Source organism: Herpailurus yagouaroundi, unplaced genomic scaffold (assembly GCF_014898765.1).
Source record: "Herpailurus yagouaroundi ecotype Mexico unplaced genomic scaffold, PumYag 161, whole genome shotgun sequence".
Lineage (NCBI taxonomy): Eukaryota > Metazoa > Chordata > Mammalia > Carnivora > Felidae > Herpailurus > Herpailurus yagouaroundi.
This window is the reverse complement of record NW_024412402.1, coordinates 14359499-14380403: the sequence shown is the minus strand read 5'-3', so window position 1 is coordinate 14380403 and position 20905 is coordinate 14359499. Positions and strand designations below refer to the sequence as shown.

At 49.8% G+C, this 20905-nt stretch overlaps 1 protein-coding gene and 1 long non-coding RNA gene across 3 annotated transcripts in view; one reads left to right on the top strand and one right to left on the bottom strand.

Annotated features, from left to right (window-relative positions):
- The window catches only part of UBASH3B (ubiquitin associated and SH3 domain containing B), a 137350-nt gene that overhangs the window by 48375 nt on the left and 68070 nt on the right, over nt 1-20905 (bottom strand). The window lies entirely within an intron of this gene.
- On the top strand, nt 14997-20408 carry LOC121035553 (uncharacterized). The gene is made up of 2 exons (XR_005792954.1): nt 14997-15065; nt 17565-20408. It is a non-coding gene; the product is annotated as an uncharacterized LOC121035553 (long non-coding RNA).

Genomic DNA, 20905 nt, shown 5'->3' with positions numbered 1-20905 from the left:
TGATGACAGGGAAAGGGGCACCGCAATGGCTGGTTACAGACGATTCCTCCAATTATCTCCAAACCCGGGAAACCGACAATCAAATGCAACCAGGGAGGAAAAAACCAAAAGCCGATTATCACGAAGTACCCACGTTCAGACCCGGGTTGTCGTTAAACCACAGATTTACAAAAGTGCTTTTTGGTCTGTTTTCTTTTTTCTAAATATAAATCTCGTCTTAGAATCGTAGTACCTTGAGCCTGAGTTGACAAAGGCTGAACTGACTGTCCCTGGCTCAGAAGAGGACCCTGGGAGGGAGAGATCAGGAGGTCAGGGTTGAGAACTACTTCGGCATCATTCAGCTGCGGAGGGCACGCCCTTCTCGGAGGAATGATCCTTGTTGACACTGTAGGCTCTTCCGAAGCTGGCTGGCAAAACCCCCTAGGTGCCAGACCATCACCATGAGCGGCCACACTCTGTAACCCTAGCTGCTTCCCCCCCACACCGACCCATAGCCCAATCCTCATTTGTCTTAAAAAAAAAAAAAATTACAAAATGTTCAGACCCTTTCCACAGAAGGGTCAACTGATACCTAAAGTCATCTGAGTCTTTTATTTATTTTTAAATTATTTTTTAAATGTTTATTTTTGAGAGAGAGAGAGAGAGAGAAAGCCCAAGCAGGGGAGGGGCAGAGAGAGAGGAAGACACAGAATCCAAAGCAGGCTCCAGGCTCTGAGCTGTCAGCACAGAGCCCGATGCAGGGCTCGAACTCAAAAACCGTAAGATCGTGACCTGAGCCGAAGTCAGATGCCAAACCGACTGAGCCACCCAGGCTCCCGTATCTGAATCTTGTGGACAAGGTGGAACTCAAGAAGCTAGGAGGAGAGAAGACGCTGCATTTTCCTTATGCTTAGGTATTAAACTGTATGCACAGTGTTAGAAAGAAACCCCAAATGGAGTACCTTTTGCTAATTCCCACCAAGGCTTTCCTGACAGTTCCAGCCTCTCCCAGGAAGGAAGTTTTAAACCAGTCTGGAATGCCCTGATCAGCACTACTGAGGTAATCAGCCTGATGAGACCCCCTTCTCCTAAGGGAAGGTGACTTGGCCTTGAACAATCCTTTCTTTTCTTTTGCTAATAAACCCAGGCCCGCGTCTGCCTAGAAACCCCTTTCAGTTTGTACAGCCCCTGGGTACTCCTCTCCACTGGCTGGATGGGACGCTGCCTGGTTCATGAATTGTTGAATAAATCTGATGAGATCTTTATTTTTTTTCATGTTGATTTAATTTTGAGAGAGAGAGAGAGAGAGAGCGAGCGCGAGCACGAGCAGGGGAGGGGCAGAGAGAGAAGGAGACAGAATCCGAAGCAGGCTCCAGGCCCCGAACTGTCAGCACAGAGCCCCACGCAGGGCTCGAACTCACAAATCGCGAGACCGTGACCTGAGCCGAAGTCACTCAGGCACCCCATGATTAGATCTTTAACTTCACTCAGTGGAATTTTGTTTTCCAACAATGGCGATGTGCAGTTTGGGCTGACAGCGGGTATTAACTTCATTAAGTACGCTTAAGAGCTTTGGGGCTTTGCTGGAGATGTTCCCTGTTGGACTGGGAAGGGGGCGACATTGTGCCGTCTTAACTTCCCCATTTTTATAGAGCAGGGGACTGAGGCTTAGAGAAGAAACATGACTTCCTTAAGGTCATGGGGAGTTGGTGCAGAGCCTAACCCAGGACTTACATATCCTTGTCATGTGCCCCTCCCTCCACCACAACCTAGATCTTCTTCCCCCCACTTCTGGATGGTGCAGCCCTCGGGCGGGGAAGGACGGAGGTCAGCTAAAATTAGGGTCCTAGCTCTGTCACCAGTGTGCCCCCGAGCAAGTCCCCTGACTCTCCAGAGACTGTGGAAAAATGCAAAGAGACTTAGATGGATGGCGGGGGCCCTTCCAGTTCTAACAGCCTGCGTGTGCTGTGGATACTCTTTTTCTAGCCACCGGGAGAGGAAGCTGGGCTCTGTGCTTAACCGTACCAGGCAGGGGAGCCTGGGTGGCTCGGTCGGTTAAGCAGCAGACTTCAGCCGGGGTCATGAGTTCGAGCCCTGCGTCAGGCTCTGAGCTCAGAGCCTGGACCCTGCCTCGGGTTCTGGGTCTCCCTCTCTCTCTCTCTGCCCCCGCCCTGCTTGCGTTCCCTCTCTCAACAATAAATAGGATTAAAAACAATTTTTGAAACCTCACCTTACCAGGCACAAAGGATAAAGGGGTAAAGCCGAGATGCTGGGTACGGGGCTGATGACGAGAGGTGGCCTGACCGTGAGGGGTGGCCTGCGAGGGAGGGAGGGTGCAGGTCCCGAGAGAGTCCTCGGTGGGAACTGACACCAGAAACCGAAGCCGGAGTCACACCTACAACAGCCAATGCGACTGTAAAGCAGCCACACAGCAGCCACCTTAAAGTGCTCTCCTCTCTTGAGGTGGCAGCCCCAAGCCCCACTCTGCTTTGTCCCACCCCGGAGGCACCATCTACTCTCCCCAAGCCCCTCAGGCTCGGTCTGACCCCTTTAGCTGCTTGCCGGTAGGCAACACTGGCCGGGTTCCCCTAATTCCTGTTCTGTGTTCAGCGGTTAAGACCCAAAGAGAATGATTCTTCAGGAAAGTGAGGTGCTATTTTTAGTTTATCAGCAAGGCAATTTCCTTAGGAAGAGAGGAAGCTTCTGGAGTGGCAGCGACATGCTCGAGGGACAGGCTCCACTATCCCCAGAGAAAGGCTTCCTCCCCTTGGACTTCGCTTTTCTCAGCAGTTGAGCGCACGGTTGGGATCCCCCCTCACTACCGTGTGTAAAACCGTCCCTCGAGAACGGGGGACATGCTCGCCACCAGCCACACGTTACATGCCACTAAAACTTCAGTTCCTGGCCACACTAGCCACGTTGCAAGTGCCCGTGGATGCCACGTTGGCAGTGCAGACGTGAACATTCTCATCATCACAGAACATGTGACTCCAGGATGTAAGCTCCGCCGAGGCCAGGGACTTGGCCTTGGTCATTTCCGGATCTCAAGTACCTAGGAAGTGCCGGGCACATAACTAGCACTCAACCTGTTGCATGCATACATTGAATTCATGGATAGGCAGGTTGGATGGGGCAGAGAAGAAGGTACCATTGGGCTAGGAATTCAAAATGACACAGCAGATTTCTAAGAAACTCTGCCTGCTCCCAGCATTCCTTCTCTAAGAAGTTTCTGAGCACCCATCGGTGCTCCCCAAGGAAGGACAGGAACACCACCACCGCTAAGAGAAGACGCAGTCAAATGTAATAGAAGGGGCAGAGGATGGGGAAAGGCAAGACCCAGGCTCTAGTCCAGATTGCATTCAGAAGGGCGAGTGGGGGAGAGTCAACCCCCTGGAGTCTCAGTCTCTTCAGCTATAAAAGGGGACTAATAATACTGTCTCCAAGGATTTGTTTGTAGGAAGGAACGATAGAACAGAAAGTACTAGGGGAACTGTAAAGAGTTGGATGTTTGTATTATTAACCTTGACCTCAAGTTGCCTTTGAGCCTCACTGCCCCGGCCTTTAAGAGTATTTGCCTTCTCCAAATGGGGCCGCCCGCCCCCGCCCCGCATCATTACTTCAACGCAACTAGCTTTGTACGGTAGACTGTTTTCCCTTCAGTGGATTCCGTGGTCTAGTATACACATTTACATTTCAAATATCTTGTGTTTGTAAGGAATAATTCATTCTTTTCCCCATTTGTTGTACTTTAGAGCTTGTTACAGTTTCAGGAACATAAAATTTTAGTTAGTTGAGGCTTGACTCTAGAGACCGGGCTTTTTTGGGTTGTAGCAATTGGTCCCACCCTGGATCAAAGCTCTAGGACCCCCATTCTTCATCTAGAAGCTTCTCACACTGGTCTAGGAGGACGGATAGCAAGGGTGGCTGTCATGTGGAGCTCAGTGACTGAAGACGGTATTCTAGGGAAAAGCAGAGCGCTGTCATTAGGCAAGATCATCCCAGACGACGATCCCAGGCTCCCAAGCCACTGCAGAAGGCCTGGGTGTGTGGCCCCAGATTTCATCCCCTTCATAATAAATACCACCTCCCCAGGGGAGAGCCGGGATTATAGCCAGGCAGCCACTGCCTGTGTGAGGCCCACGCCAGCACAACAATTCTGGCTGAGTATAAACAGAGGGCCCAATTAAAACACCTAATTACAGGGCAGGCTGGAACCAGGAGGGGGACTTTGTTGGTGGCCCTGAAGCCTGACGACAGACAGGCTCCCGGCATCTCCCCGGTCGGCCACAGCCTGAAACGAGCTTCCATGGGGACAGATGGACTGAAGGACAGAGAAGGCAGAGAAGGAGCTTCTTAGTTCCGAGGGCTGTGGAGAATCTTCTGCCAAGGAGCATCTAGGCAGCTTCCTGGAAGACGCTCCTGAGTGCGAGAGCATTAGGATTTTACATTTTGGGGGACCCTGTTGCCTCATCTATAGAATGGAGTATCTAATTCACAGGATAACGAAGAAATAAATGCTGTCGGGAGTAACTTCGAAACTTTCTGCCCTTGGCTAAATGCTGCAACAGATTATATGCTTTCCCCCAAAGCGGGGGGAGGGGCGGCAGCAATGTTGTGAACTGCAGTGGCCCAAAACCTGGGCACAAAATACAATTCCCCCTCCAACCTGGGGGTGCTCGTCCCTCTTGCCAGGCACAGAAATACGGCCGTTCAGTCAACTCTACCTCAATCGTGGCATACAGTCGGTGCTTAATGTATGTCTTTCTCAGCGCTACTCTATAAAATGGGTTTCTGCGCTTTCTTCCTAGGGTCTCAAAGCAGGTTTATACAGTTGTCTGTTAGGCCGACCTTCCTAAGAGGCTGACGAGAGGGACAGACATCTGTCTGTCTGATGGAGAATAGGGGCTCTGTGTCCAAGTGACACGCCCCAGCCCCCCTAGAGCTGGGACGGGGACCGTAAAAGACAAGCATCAGGATCACCTCCTCTTGGACTCGCCCTCAAGGCGCTGTCGAAAGTGAACACTCCGGAAACGGAGAACCGAGTAACAAGCCCCAGGTAGAATTCGGATGGAGCCCGGGTTCTAAGCTTCTCTGGAATCATCTCACGGGGCTCTTTTGGCTAGGATGCTGCTTCTGCGCTATCAAAGGACGGATGGGTTGGGTCCCTCGCTCCATGGAGGGTGATACCATCGGTCTCACATACCACTGGCTGAGGGCAGGTCTTTGGGGCCTTCGAGGTTTAGGTGAAAGCCACAGCAACAATGGCGTGTGACTGTAACTGAGGGTCAGTTGTGCCTGGGACTGGAGAAAACAGCTTGCCCCTGCCAACCAGCCTGAGCAGGGGGCCAGAAAGGGGGCCCTGCAAAGGAGCCCCATCTCAGCAGTGGGCATCCACCCTGGCAAGCGTGTTTCATCAGCAGACCAGCATTCTGACCGGGGGACGGGAGTCATACTACCAACTACGCTGAGCCCCAGGTCGTCAGAGGCTCTGGCTTTGAGCCCTGGCTCTGCTATTTAACCACGATTTGGGGGGAACCTCTTTGGGCACTGCTATCTCATCCGTACAAGCAGAATGATAGCGAGGACTCCACGGAGCTCCTGTTACAGTGTAGAGACCGTGTGGCCTAGGGGTCAGACCCCTGGCCTCGAGAGACAGACTTGGATTTGAACCCTGGCCCGCCACTTACTCGTTAAACTTCACTGCAGAGGGCTAACCTCTAGTCTTCCTGCCTGGCACCAGGGGATGGTAGTAATACATCAGAGTTGTCTGGAGGCTTTCACGGACGGTGCCTGGTGCGCGGGGGGCACTCTGTAAAGTCTGGCCGTTAACGTTGCAGACCTAAGACGCAAAGCACAAATGCACATGCAAACGATCGTGGTTCTTTTCCAGGCTTGGGCAAGCGTGGCCAACATGTGCAGCGCTTTGCAGAGCGTAAGTGCGTAATGAGTATCTGCTCCGCGGTAATTACGGCAGCCTTAGCAGCAGCTTTGCTCTGGAATTCGGCTCAGAGATAAGTATCGTTTGCAGTTAACTACATTCCAGGCTGCCAGCCCTACAAATTAGACCGCCTAAAGATATGCTGTGCATGATCGGGCTGCAGCCCAGGGGAGGGTTTCTGGTGACAGAGAAAGCCACAAGGGATCCGACCTCGGGACTGTCGATGTGTCAGCAAAGACTATTCGTCCCACAGGGAGGAGAAACATACCGCCGTGTGGAGCTGGGGCGTGCGCTGTGCGGGGACCACTCTGGGACCAGGACACGCAGCTGTCCCAGGCTGTCTGTCAGCAAAGAAAGCCGAGGGCAACCCCTCCCTGCTCTCTTCCCCGTGTCTCCATCCCTCAGTGCCAGCCAAGAACTTGGTAGGTGGCAAACGGGGTGCGCAAGTGACCCAGGGACAGGGGACCCGTGGCGTGGGGCTGCTGAGAAAGGGGCGGTAGCTCCTCTCCTCCAGCCATCCTCCGACCTGCAGGATGGGAGTTCAGAGCTACGCACGGCCTTCCGGAATGAGGATTTCATCAGCTGCCAACCACTGCGTGTGAACGCTCTACCTTCTCTTATTTGCCACGTGCATTCCTTCAAGCACATTCTTCCCCCCCATCTCCGCGATCTGGGGACTCACTGAGCAGATACCCTCTTCCCAGTTAACATGAAAGCCGTCAGGAAGTGCTTCTCATGAGTCACTCCTCGCACAAAGCTCTCTACCTTCCTGTGTCATGCAATCCTTACAACAAACAGCTCAGGACGATCATCCCTTAGACAAGTGAGGAAACAGATGCTCAGGGATGCTAGGGAGCTCGGCCAAGGCAATAGGATTTTATTTTATTTTTTAAAGCCTATTTATTTTTGAGAGAGAGAAAGAAAACACGAGTGGGGGAAGGGGAGAGACAAACAGGCAGACACACACACACACACACACACACACACACACACACAGAATCTGAAGCAGGCTCCAGGCTCTGAGCTGTCAGCACAGAGCCTGACACAGGGCTGGAATTCACGAACCGTGAGATCATGACCTGAGCCGAAGTCGGACGCTCAACCGACCGAGCCACCCGGGTGCCCCTGTTGTTGTTTTTAAGTAAACCTCTATGCCCAACTCATGACCGGGGGGGGGTCAAGAGTCCCATGCTCTACTGACTGAGCCAGCCAGGGGCTCCAGTAGGAGGCTTTTAAATTATAGAGTCGGGATTTGAACCCGGGCAGTTGGTCGGCGTCTCTGTCCGTTCCTGTGCTGTAAAGCCTAAGCCTGGCAGACTCCCTTTGTTCTTCCACACTGGGGCGTTCCAATGTTTTCATCACGTCTCTATAAAGAAACCTTTCTAACCTCTTGGTTGCCCCAGTGCCCTTCCCTGGACTTTCTCCAGCATTGGTTTTTATCTCTCAATGCGCAGGAGCCCAAACCACCCAGCTGCTGACCCTACTGTTTACACAGAGCTTGGCAATAGGTCATCTCACTTTGTTCTCCCAGCACTCCTGGTGGGGGCTCAGGCCAGCCAGGTCACAGAGCCAGGCTCAGCCCAGGACCCATGTGCCGCCGGCACACCCTTCTCCCCTCCCAGCTAAGGCTGCTTCTAGGTGCCGGGCTCAGCACTGTCCCCCCAGGGTACCCTGCATGTCTAGAAGGAGAATAACATTCCCAAAGCTTACCGGCTGAGGTCCCAGGCCAATTCCACCCCTGAAGTCACTCTGGGTCCATTCATTCCTTCCTTCATTCATTCTATTCTCAGTGCATAAGCTCTCGCTTGGATGATTTTAGAGGTTCTCTTGGCTGCGGTTTTTGCGCCCCTGCTTTCCATTCTCCAATTACCAGCCCCCGTCCCCCACCACAGAGGCCACAACAATCTTCCTAAAATATTAACCTGGATCATGCCATGGTCTTGCTGACCCTGAGCTCCCATTGGCTTTACCTACCTCTCCCGCTGTTACCCCCGCACCTGTTACCTTTCTACGACGCAGCCCTGCTTCAGCCACTGGAACCCCGTGGTTGCCCGAAATACCCTGAAGCCCTCTCTGTCGAACCTTTGTCCACTTGGCTTTTTCTAGTGGGACTGTCCATACTTCCTCTTTTCTGTCTAGTGAACTTAAAATTAATTGAATGGAGTGACTCCCAGGTCCCTGCTCTTTCTTGCCAATGCTAATCAGAGAGAGGCAGCATCTTGTATCTCAGATAAGCCCTGCCTAAATGCAGGGCCTTAAATTTGTTCGCACTGAAGCATGTCAAGTCCTATCTTAGGAGTTCCTCCAATGGTCTACCCCCCTGGCAGGGCACTTCCCCTCCAAAAGAGCTCTGAGTCATCTACAGATATGCAAGTTTCACTCCGAACTTCCTTTTCCAGATCATTCACAAATATGTTAAAGAAGCCCAGTCATGGGGATGAAAAGTACATCACAGGCAACAAAGTCGATAATGTTGTACAAACGTCGTGTATGGTGACAGACGGTAATTACTACATTTGTTGTGCCGAGCATAACGGACAGGGTTGTCCAATGATTATGTTGTACACCTGAAACTAAGATGGCCCTGGATGTCAACTCTATTTCAAGTTTTTAAAAAAGGATAATCTTGGGGCGCCTGGGTGGCTCAGTCGGTTGAGCGTCCGTCTGACTTCGGCTCAGGTCACGATCTCACAGTTCGTGGGTTCGAGCCCCGGGTCGGGCTCTGTGCTGACACCTCAGAGCCTGGAGCCTGCTTCAGATTCTGTGTCTCCCTCTCTCTCTCTCTCTGCCCCTCCCCCGCTCATGCTCTGTCTCTCTCTCTCTCTGTCAAAAATAAATAAACATAAAAAAATTTTTTTTAAAAGGTGAGAGAGGGAACGTTCATTCATCCATTCATCTATCCCACATGTGTTAAGCATCTGAGAAGGACTGGGTTTTTGTGCCAGGCTCTGGGAAATTCAGCGATAGAGAAGACATAATTCCTGGCCTCAAGGAGCTCAGGTGGGACTGAAGACAATCGCGGTGCTCAGTGATGCATCTACACGGTCATTTACAGATTAACTTTGCCCCCAGAGTGGGCAGGACTTGAGCTGGGCCTTGATGGATGAGTGGAATCTGCCATCCAGACAAGAAGGGAGAAGGAACGGCAGACACACTGTGGGAAAGAGGGAAGGGGCTTGGAGGTGCAAGGTGGCCAACAGTGGGCTAGGAGAGGGGGCACAGGAGGAGAGAGGCACCTTACCCTTGTTCACGTTCTCACATGTTTGTTTCCAAAAGACTGTGTCAATAATATTACCTTAGTGATAACATTCAATATGAAAAGGCATATGGACTATGGCCTTCCCTCTGCCAGTAGTCAGAAAAAGCTAGAGCCTCAATTAGAAAACTAATGAAAGAAAAGGAATTTATTCTGCCATCCTACGCTAACAACACCGCCATATTTCCATACATATTTGTGGGATCGTGATGGTATCCCCCAGCGACTGTAATCTCCCCGAGAGCGGAGACTTTGTAATGATCTGCATTGACTCTCAAGAGCCTTGACTTCCTGGTACATAGTAAGCACCCCATGAATACTTCCTGCTGGTTGCCAGGAACCAGCGTAGGTCCTTGGGGTAGAAAAAGAGACTTAGATGCACTGCCTGCCATCCAAGTGAAGGGCTGAGTCTGCTCTACTGTGTTCTAGTTCCTTAGGAAGCCAGTTTTGGACTGGTAAAGAAATTGTTTCTGTTTTACAGGTTGGGGAAAAAAAGACATTGGGGCGCTTGGGTGGCTCAGTCAGTTAAGCATCCGACTTCAGCTCAGGTCATGATCTCACGGTTCGTGGGTTCGAACCCCACGTCGGGCTCTGTGCTGGCAGCTCGGAGCCTGGCGCCTGCTTCGGATTCCGTGTCTCCCTCTCTCTGCCCCTCCCCTGCTTGTGCTCTGTCTCTCTCTCTCTCTCAAAAATAAATAAAATGTTAAAAAAATATATTTAAAAAGCATGTCATACAAATAAATGAACAAATAAACGGGAAAAATGAAATAAAGTTGTTCTTAGACCTACAAAAGCTGAAAGAATTCATTGCCAGCATACCAGCAACTACAAGCAATGTTAAAGGTTGCAAAATAATTTTTTTTTTTTTGCAAAATAATACTTTAGGTTATGTATATAACTATTCTTATTGTCTCTTTAAATAATAGACTTTAAAAAATAATACTGTAGTTTGTACATAAATGTAAAATGCAGGGGGGCGCCTGGGTGGCTCAGTCGGTTAGGCATCTGACTTTGGCTCAGGTCATGATCTCACCGTTCATGAGTTCGAGCCCCGCACTGGGCTCTGTGTTGACAGCTCGGAGCCTGGAGCCTGTTTCGGATTCTGTGTCTCCCTCTCTCTCTGCCCCTCCCTTGCTCAAGCTCTGTCTCTCTCTCTCTGTCTCTCAAAAAATAAATAAATGTAAAATAAAATAAAAAATAAAATAAAATAAATAAAAAGATCTTTCTACAAGCTGAGAGAGGAGTTCTCCAGTTGACAGGAAAGGCCCCAGCAGCCCTCCTGGGCAGGCTCACAGACACTGATCTCACAGCGTGCCTTCCTCTGGTTACGCAGGCAGCCGGGTGTGCTGGGAGGGCAGGAGCACTGGCATCCCCTGTGGGGGCGAGCCCTCCACCTCAGCTGCCTTCCCCAGGGGGTGCGACGCACCCATGCTCATACACACACACACACACACACACACACACACACGCACGCACGCAGCCTGAGCTGTTAAAGTGACAGCACTCACATTTTCCATTTATTGGTGATTTCAAAACAGGAAGCCTCTGTGCGGAGAGGGGAGGAGTCGGCCAAGGGAGAGCTGCTGCAAAGGGGCCCAGGTGCATAGGCGGGACTCAGGCGGGAGATGTCCCTGGCGCCGGTCTCCACGGACAGGAAAGGCCCCGGGCCCAGCCCAGCTCCTAAGCAGCATCGGTCTGGGGCCCGGCTGGGGCTGTTCAGCGGGCCAGGCAGCAACAAAGACGAATCTCTCCCTGGGGCAGGGGTTTTCTGTGAGGAAGAAGGGAGCACCCTATGCCTTCCTGTCTGCCAGCGCAGAGTCCCTTCTGAGGAAACCTCCTCGGGAGCCCTCCAGGACTGACTCCTGAGGGCCGCTGTCCCTGGCCCCTGAGGCCCTCTGCGACTTAACTCGGCCATGCCCCTTTGCAGTGGAATATTCTGTCTGATGCCCTGTCCCCACCCCACTCTAACATGCAATTCGCCAGGGTTTCTAGTCTCAGCTCCTCGCGGCACCTCGCGTTTTGCAAAGTTGTTTCATCACCAGCGTGTCCTTCTATCTTCAGGACAGCTCCCCGAGGTTGCAAACGGCATGCCCATTTTACAGAGGGGGAAGCTGGGAGCAAAGAGAGTAAGTAAGCCACGTGTGCCGGCGTTCCAGAAGCAGACCTTCTGATCTCAGACTCTTCACTTTCAAGGAAGTCCCAACTGCTATCTCCTACCTGGCTCTGAACCCAAGGTGTGTCTAAGATGGCCAGGGACGCGAGAACAGCCGGGGAGAAGAGTGAAGGTAAGAAGGGCCGAAAGGCGAGAGGGCATAAAGCACACCCACGGGCTGGCGTGGCGAACAACCAGGCACAGCCTGGGCCACGGGGGCACCAGCTTTACCCCGTCTCTCCTACGTCTATGTGCACATAGAGGAAACCACACACACACACACACACACACACACACACACACACACACACACACAAATCCTAGCCGGCCTGGCACCAGGAAGGGGGTAGGTCCATTTCCACAGTTTAATTGCCTTGAGGAGCTTGGGGGTGATTTCCACAACTTACAGAGAAAGACGGAGAGGGAGCCACGGTAAGAGGACATTTCTAGGGGCAAATGACATTTCTAGGGGCTTTGCTTTCTCTGGCTCTCTGGGAGAAGGGGTTAAAAAAATCATCATTTCCCTCAGCAGTGACCTTGCAGAGGAAGCTGCATGCTGTGCTTCTGCCACAGGGTGCTCTGGAGGGCAGAGGAGGGGTGTCCACAGGCTGTGGCCAGCCCAGGACAATAAAATCTGGTGATAGCATGCCAGTGGCTGGAAGGAGACAGGAGGGGACAAAAAAAAAAAAAAAAAGAGCAGGCTGGATTTTTCCGCCAGGCTAGCGTTTCTGTCAGACCACAACCTCCTTTTCTTGGCGCCCTCCCCTTTCAGGTTTCACAGATTGAACAGCCGGGACCCATAAAAGGGGACGTCGCGGGTCACAGGAAAAAGGATGGGTTCGACTCAGGGGAAGCCCTGGAATTTCCTTGCCTGGAGATCTTCAAGACTCAAATGAGAGTCTCCTGAACCCGGGAGGATTTCTTGCTCTTCTCCTTGGCCTCTTTCCCTTCCCCTGTCTGGAATGCTCTCCAAATCTCTTTCTCGAAGTCCCGTCCTTTTCTTAAAAGCCTCTCCTGACCCTTCCAGGCTTCAGGGCTCCCTGAGGCCAGAGACCATGACCCTAGAGCCTTGCTGACCGACAGTGAGAAAGCAGACGCCCGAGAGGACCCTGGGTCCCACCCAACTCTGAGGGTCTGTCATCACAGTCTTTGACGAGGGTGGGGAGCGCCTTCTCAAGGTTGTGCTCTCGTGTCTGACAGGAGAGGTTAAACTCCAGCTTGTGTGGGTGGCGAAAAGATCTGGGCCAGAGGGGAGGACGGTTGTCCTAGAAGAACTGGGTTGGGTCACACACCAAGGAATTGCTCAAGGCTGGTTTCGCCGGTCAGCAAAAGGGTCCAGGAAGCAGAACCCGTGGGAGGGAAAAGAAACTGGGCTGCTCACTCCAAAAGCCTGGCCACCCAAGTTCAGCAAGTTCACGTTCCTGGGGCCTTGTGGGAGGGAAGGGGAACAGCTGGGCTCCTTGCTATAGGTCTGTGCTTTTCCAAGCAAAGCGTCACGGAGCCTCATCATCCAAAGAGATCAACACGCCTACTGGGGGACTAACGAAGATCTCCAATCTGGAGTATTCGATTACCAACGCAGGTCCTGGGCACTGGGAGGTTGAAAAACCACCATACGAACGGAGTTAGATCTGAAAGCAAGGGGCTTGATCTCTCACCACACACATCAGCTGAACTGTGCCGTGAACCTGATGTTTGTTTATTAGTAAACAACCAGCACCAGTGTGCTATTTTTGTGGTCGATTTCTTTGTTTGGGTTCATTTCCTTTTTGAAACATTTCATGAATATATTTGTACCACAATCAAATTCATGATTCTTAAAATTCACTAGGAGGCAAAACACAAAACAAAACAAAACTCAGAGCATGAAAATATTCTATGAAAGGAGAGTAAATGGAACAGATTTTTTTTTTTTCTGTGCAAGTTTCTTGTAGAAATCTGAATCCCGTCACAACTTTTCGTCCTTAAACTAACTGGAGGCTAAAGCCTATCTTTATTCCTTGATTTTTAATTGGAGAATACATTTGATCATTTTTAAGCTGAAAACAGTAAACGACTTAGAAGTACTTTTCTACCTCATTGGGGTTTACTTTGATGACTGAAAATCAAGGGTCTCAGGATGCTGTTTGCAAGTATGTAGGAACCAAAATTTCTAAGAACAACAAGCTTTTAAGTTAGGTCTCTTATCCCAAACCTCCTGTCTCATTTACACAATTATCTCCCACTAAAACATGCTGAAAACATGCGTGGGGGCACCTGGATGGCTCAGTCGGTTAAGCGTCGGACTCTTGATTTCGGCTCAGGTCGTGATCTCACGGTTCGTGGGTTCGAGCCCCGCATGAGGCTCTGTGCTGACAACGTGGCGCCTGCATGGGATTCTCTCTCTCTCTCTCTCTCTCTCTCTCTGCCCCTCCCCACTCGCTCTCAAAATAAATAAAAGTAAACTTAAACCAGTGTGTCTAAAGAGGGTCCTATCTCACTTTAAAAGGAATGCAGTTACATTTTTATAAAAAAATAAACATGCAAAGATGAATCTACTAATGCCACATCTGGCCTCATCCCCCCAGAGGCATCATCCCCCACTCTGCCTTCCACTTTGCTACCCCACTGCCCGCAGGAGCCAGCGCCCAGCTCGCCTGCCACGATGCTTCAGAGTCCACAGACCCTCGAGTAGGATGGTCTGAGTTCAGATCTTTGCTGTGTCATCGGGTGATTGCGGGCAAGTTACTCAAGCCCTCTAAGCATCGCTTAGCTCCCGTGTAAGATGGGGGCAGTCGTGGGACCTGCCTCTTAAGGTTGTTCTGGGACTCAAACGAACTAAAACAAAGCACTTAGCACCCTGCCTGGCCCATACTGGACTCTCAGTGAACATTTTGTGGGCATTCTCATCCTGGAACAGCAAATGATTCACACTTCTCGGGGCCAAACGTCCTCTTTCAAATTACATGCTGGTTCCTCGAGAAGACAGGTCAGGAAAGCCCGTCCCCTTTTTCTTCACCTGGGAAAATGAAGCTCTCACATCAGGAGTCCATTCAAATATCAGTTTTGCTAAAGTATTTTCTTTAAAAAAGATTTTTTTTTTAATGTTTATTTTTGAGAGAGACAGACAGACTGTGAATAGAGGAGGGGCAGAGAGAGAGGGAGACACAGAATCCAAAGCAGGCTCCAGGCTCCGAGCTGTCAGCCCAGAGCCCGATGCAGGGCTTGAACTCATGAAGAGTGAGATCATGACCCGAGCCAAAATCAGATGCTTAACCAAATGAGCCACCCAGGTGCCCCTGAAGTATTTTCTTGTAGCTGCCCATCCCCCACCCACTTTGAAGCTGGTCGGTAGCTCCTACTTAACTGAGCCGTAATCGACCGAACCTATTATGTCTTTGGGTCTTGCTTTGCCGCAAAACCTGGGACCATTTAGAACGCAGAACTGAATGTTGTTCCTCTTTGCACTATGGATGCCAAGCGCCCAAGCAGACACTCAATAAATATTTATTGAATGAATAAAACAAAATGGAATCAAGTGACATCTGCATGGATGCCAGGATGTATAGAGCATATGGCTTTAGAGAAATGTAATCCATGTTACATCTTTTCCAGAAACCAGTTATTTCGGGCTGGAAATGAATTGAACCAAACCAGATGTCGTGGAAGACAGGAGAAAAAGAGAAACTGGGAGAAAAATGAGGGGAATGGTTTCGGGGTTTTGCTCGCTTTCCAGGAAGGATGTGTTCTCCATCTTGTAGGTAAATGCCTTCGCGGCTTTATGGGAAAGGGCTCCCCTTGAGCCGCTGCCCAGCCCCAAACACAAGCATCCGTGCATCAAGACACATTGGTACAAAGCACGTGAAACACGTCAATCCTCCAAATCAGGGAGGGAGCGGGGATGACACATTGGCCCTCTTCTGGAAAGGAAACTTTTTGGAAGACGAGATTGTTGTTTAATTTTAGTACAGTACAGAACCGCAGGAAGCAAAACCAGCTCTCCTGAAAATCAGGCGAGAGCAAGGCCTTCGGGTACGCTACCAAGAGTGGGAGGGGAGGCAGGACGGGAATGGGAAGGACATTGACCGAAGAGTTCATTGTACGCTAACCACCATCCTGGACGCTTGACATAAAATATAATGCGCCAAAGAACCTTAGAGGTAGACAGTACCACCCCCACTCTCTTGATGGGGAAACTGAGTCTCAGCCAGGTTAAATGACCGAGGCAAGGTCGCACGCTCCCAAGTGGTTTTTTGCTCCGTCTTAAAACTCTTCCGTCGACAATCACAGTGTGGATAGCTTTTCCCTAAATCCTTCTCCGCTAGGGTCCGTCCCTCCCTCCCTCTTCTGTTAATTTTCCTGAAACAAGGTGAGCTAAACGTATTCCTTTAAAACTGTCAGCGGTTCCCCTACATTCATAAAACAAAAACAGAGACGCCAACTCCATTCATGGTACATTCTTTACAGGCTCCGCTCCCCCCGTAACTCGTCCTGCCTCTTCGCAGCCATCACACTTGACCGCGGTCCCGTCATACTTCCCGCCAGCTTCTTTGGCTCATGCCTGTCCAGTGTCGTTCCCTTTATCCCCACGAAAACCAAGGCATCTTCTGCTGCACCTTCCCCTTCTTGCTCCCTGCGAACTCCTCCTCACACCCCAATGATCCGCCCCCACCCTCCATCTCACTTTTCTTACTAGAAGCTACTGCACTTTGGCGCCTCGCCGCTAAAACCGGCTCTAGAAACAGTGTGAAAATTAACGGCCCCTGTTTACTGAGCCTTTAGATGCTGATCTGAATACGGAACAATCACGCCCAAGTATAGGCGAGGCTCCGTGTAAAATTCAGTGACTTGTCTAAGGTCACTCAGTAAGTAGCAGTGAGAATCTGGGTCACTAGGGTCTGGTCCACCGGGCTTTTCGCGTTTCAGTCTCTCGTGACTTCTCATGAGCATTTCACGTCACTGACGCTCCCTTCGCCGCTCTCTGTTTTTTACTGCCCTGACCCTCCACTTTTGGTTTTTCCTCGGATTTCCCTAGCTATACCTTCTCAGCGTCCTTTGTAAGCTCGACTCCTCTGCAGGCACTTTGGTTGCTGGTATTCCTCCAGAGACTCTGTGCGGTTTTCCTTTACACATTCTGTGCGTTCTCTGGAGGAGATCTGAGCCATTCGCTGGGCTAAAAGTCCCACCTCTCCATTCCAATGTTGCCCTAGTCCCGAGGTACCATCATTTTCTCCTTCTTAACCTTTGGGCTTCCATCACATGTCCTGGAAGGTATAATCAGTACTTGAACACCTTGCTTGTACCGAAACCTCGTGTATTCAAACACCAAACTCGCCTTGCCCCCTTCCCAACCTGCTTCTTTCCAGATTCTTTTGGTTAATGCCACACCATCCACCCAACTTCCCAAGTTATAAGCTCCAGATCAACCTTGACTTCTCCGCCCTTGCTTCCTTCTCAGATGTAATTAATCGCCAAGTCCTGTCCAGGTCTGCCTCCGAAATCACACACCTGTTCTCTCCAATCTGCCGTCCCCTCTCGGTGCTAACCCACCGTCACCCATCTGACTACGGCAACGGTGTGTCTGTCCTAACAGATCTGTTCCTTCCAGCTTTGCCCTTTGCAATGTATTCTCCAGTTATGCAGTAATCTCACCACTCTTCTGCTTACAACCTCGACAGCTCCCTATACCCTTTGGGATAAATCTCCAGAACCTTAACCTGGTAAATAAGGCTGTGTGATCTATTCCGGCCCCTCCCGGCCTTCCTTCAGGCCACTCCCCCTGCTCTTATGTGCCATTCACATTAGATTTCTTTCAGTTCCTTGAACATGCCTCATCTTCCCACCACTGAGCAAGCGGACACGTACTTCTCTCTTCGGGAACATTCCCCTACGCTGGTATCTCTACTCACCTGTCATGTCTCAGCTTAAACCTTCTGGGTTTGCTTTCCCTGATACCTCAGACTAATCTCTCCGTTGTGTATTCTCATGACAGCCCGTATTTCTCTTTTCCAGTATTCACCCTGCTTATAATTCCTTATTTAGTGTTTTTTCTTCCTCCTTCTCATGTATATGTATTTGACTGCTCTTCTCAGTGCCTGAGACCTACATGGCATGTGATAGATGCTCAGTAAAAACGAACAGCCTGGTGCAAACCCCCGGTGTGAAATCCTCCCGAGTCCCCCCCCCCCCCCCGGCTTCTTCTATGCCCTCATAGCCCTTTGGTTTTCACTCAGCCTTGGTTAATATTTACTGTTTTACAGGTCTTCCTCCTCCATGAGTTTATTATGAGCTTCTTGAGGAAGAAGACCAGCTCTTCATCCTTCACGGTGCCAACGATGTTTGTTGAATTGAAGAAGAAAGAGCTAAAAGCCTAAGCCCCGTACAAGTCCCCAGACAAAAAGGTCAGAAACGTGGAACGAGGCTGTGCTTTAGCAGATGTTAGCTTGTAACTGTCCACGTCAAACACTGGCCATACCAGTGAGATAAACAGAAATTAGGAAACACTCACGGCTTCCCTCATCTTCCTCATGCCCAGTCCTCAAGCAGGAACCAAGGCATCCTGAGTGAGGCTGACTGCACTTCCTCTGCTCCATCCGCATGCTCCCCTGACTCGGGCCAGACTGTTTCTCACCTGTCGAGTCCACTCTGGTTTCCCCTAGCCTTTCCTCCCTCTTGTACACCATCCTCACTGCTGGCAGGGTCATTATTCTAGAACTTAGATTTGACCGTATTACCTCTGCTTAAGCCTTCGGACTCCCTGTTAGCTGAAAGATATCATCTTTTCCACATGGCATCCGAGGTGCTCCATGGTGGTGCCCAAATCCGCCCTTCTAGACTCAACCCTGCCATTTTCCTCCCAGGCCCCCTACATCTCAACAACCCTGAACTCTCTCTCCCCCTCAATACGTTGTTTCCTTCCTTGTCTTTGCGCATGCTGGGCCCCTCTGCCCGGAAAACTGCTCCCCCTTCTCCACACATACATGTTCTCTACACACTTTTCTATATCCAGCCCAAATAGCTCTCTGTGCAACACAGTGGAGTTAATTGTTGCCACCAAGGCCTCATAGATCTGTCTGGGTAGCCATTAAGCTGTGTGTTCATTTACAGAACCCAAAGAACATAGGACGATGTCTTTTACTTCTTTGATCTCCAACACCTATCCTCTACTGGGTGCTCAAGAAATGTTGAATAAATAAAGGAATAAAGTCTAGGTCTTTGTGAGTCAGGTTGGTGGAACAGGCCTTCCTATCTGTCTAGGCTTTTGTTTCTTCCCTTAACTACAAGACTGTGTATTTAGCCTTTCTTCATGACAAGCTGTTCTCGTTAGAGAAGAGTTATATTATTCTAGCTTTCAGTCACCCACTGGCTGATGGGTTATCCAATGGAAACTCTGTTGCCCGTCTACTATGTGGATAAGAATTGCAAATGAAAGCAGCTTAGTGTGCTGAAAACAAGATCTTAAGTACATTCGAAGGGCAAATAAACAAATGGGGAATGTATGCCATGGGTATTATATGTGATTGCTTTAATGTCATTTTGCTGATAATTTATGCAGTGCCCTTCTCTAGTCGACCCCTTAAGTGCAAATAATTGAGGGTTGTCAAAACATTTTCAGTAGCTCTGACCTTTGCACATATACAGTGAGTAAGAAGGTGTAGAAAAATTACTGAAATTACTGGCCTTCAAAAAGGGGAAAGGTTCACTCCTGAATTGCTTAAGAAATGACAAAATGAGTTCATGTAAAGCTTGATAGGGAACAGGAAGTTAAAAAAAAAAAAAACTGTGATAAGGAAAGAGAAATGCTGACCCAGAAAAGATGATCTGAAAATGCAGAGGGAAACTTTTTTGACACAGATGTAATGTAAGATCATTGCTCTGAGGTGTTTTTTTTTTTTTTTTTTTTTTTGAGATAGGGCTATAAAAGTGAGAATTGAACTCATGATTCTGTAAGACAAGCATGTCTGATGAGCGGGGGGAAATGGTTATTCACTCTACTGGAATTGCTTTAATGGAAACTTCTTGATGAGAGTTGTGTCTTAAAATACTCATCCAGTGATGAGGAGTTATTTCAAGATGTGAAGTCAAGGAGGTGGTTGCAGTGAGGTTCGTGTGTGAAGCACGCCATGTCTTCAGGATGCCGAGTGGAGCCAGATGAACAGGGTGCCAACAACTGTTCCCACTGGCCTTTTTGGACAGCTGGTTCCCATCCCAGGGACATACTGGCAGCCATCAGCAACTAGTAAATCTATGAATGCCGCCCAAGCAAAAGGGCGGGGTGAGGCCTCGAGCTCCTTCCTTTCTCCTTGGTAATCCCCATCTGCCCAGCAGAGTCCTTCCCTCTGGCTCAGCCGTCCTAAACTCTTCTCCGTTCTCGCTCTCTACTACAACAGTAGACAAGGCCCCCAGTAGACCTCCGGGCCTCCAGCCCGCTTTCTGTGCCCATGAAAACCAACAGCTTTTGAAGTGCAACTCTCAAGAGAGGAGAAATTAAATTTCAACTGTCCAATTCGGCTGTCCCTGTTCCGGTGCGTCATTCAAGACCCAGGTCAATGTCACCTCCTCTGATGCTTCTTCCAGTTCTCCCAGGCAGCAAGACACTACTTCTCCTGTGTTAATACGTTTCTGTACATGCCTCTACTTTCATAGACTCCTATCGCTACTATGGTAATCTGGTTGCACACCTTGGGTGCCCTTAAAGTCAAAGACTCCAAGTCTCCATTCCCCCAAGCCTAGCACAAGGCTTCTCAGTATGTGCTTGTGGAATGAATGTCCATATGAATATACTTCCGAATGAAGAGCAACCGTGGGCAGATTTTGTCTGTTGACATCCTTTTGAAGACAAGAGCCAAACATGTTGAATGGCAGCCATTGCCCATGTGAAACTTGAATTTGGGCTGAGGTTTGGTGCAAGGTGCCTGAGCCACATAAACAAGCAAACTGGAGGGCTGGGATTGCTTTCCAGTAACTTATCAGTGACATACTTGGGGATGTGAACACTCCCCTTTCCAAAGTCAATACCCAGTCCTTGCCAGACGTCTTCTCCTGAAGCACTTATTAAACGGGGCGCCACGGAGCTCCAGAAATAAAGGAGCTTGAAGAAAGCACTTTGCATTTATGATGGTTTGGATTAAAATTTAATTGGGACTGAGATGGACTGAGTGGGAAGCTAAGGTGAGTTTCCTAGTGCAAAGGGGAGCTCATTTTCTGTTTGTGTGAGGTAACCTATTTGTTCACCCCACCCCTACACTCGCTCCCCATATCCACAGTCCTTTCTCAATTCCTATTTAGCACAAGGCTCTGGGTCTCTAAAGAGAGGAAGGCCAATTACATAACCCGTGTGGGTGGGAGACATTGACCCTGATATGCCAAAGGCCTTTAAAACCTTCTGTTTGATATGATGTAGGTACAGTGGTGGGTACACCATAATAGGTCAGAAATTTCAATACTATTCATTGGAAGAGATGGAAAGGTTTCACGGGCAGGAGAGAAGGAGGGAAGGTAGAATTCTAGCACTAATTTGAAGAGAAGGAGCCATTTGGGGAAACTAGAAGTTTAAAAATAGCTCACCTTTGGGGCACCTGGGTGGCTCAGTCAGTTAAGT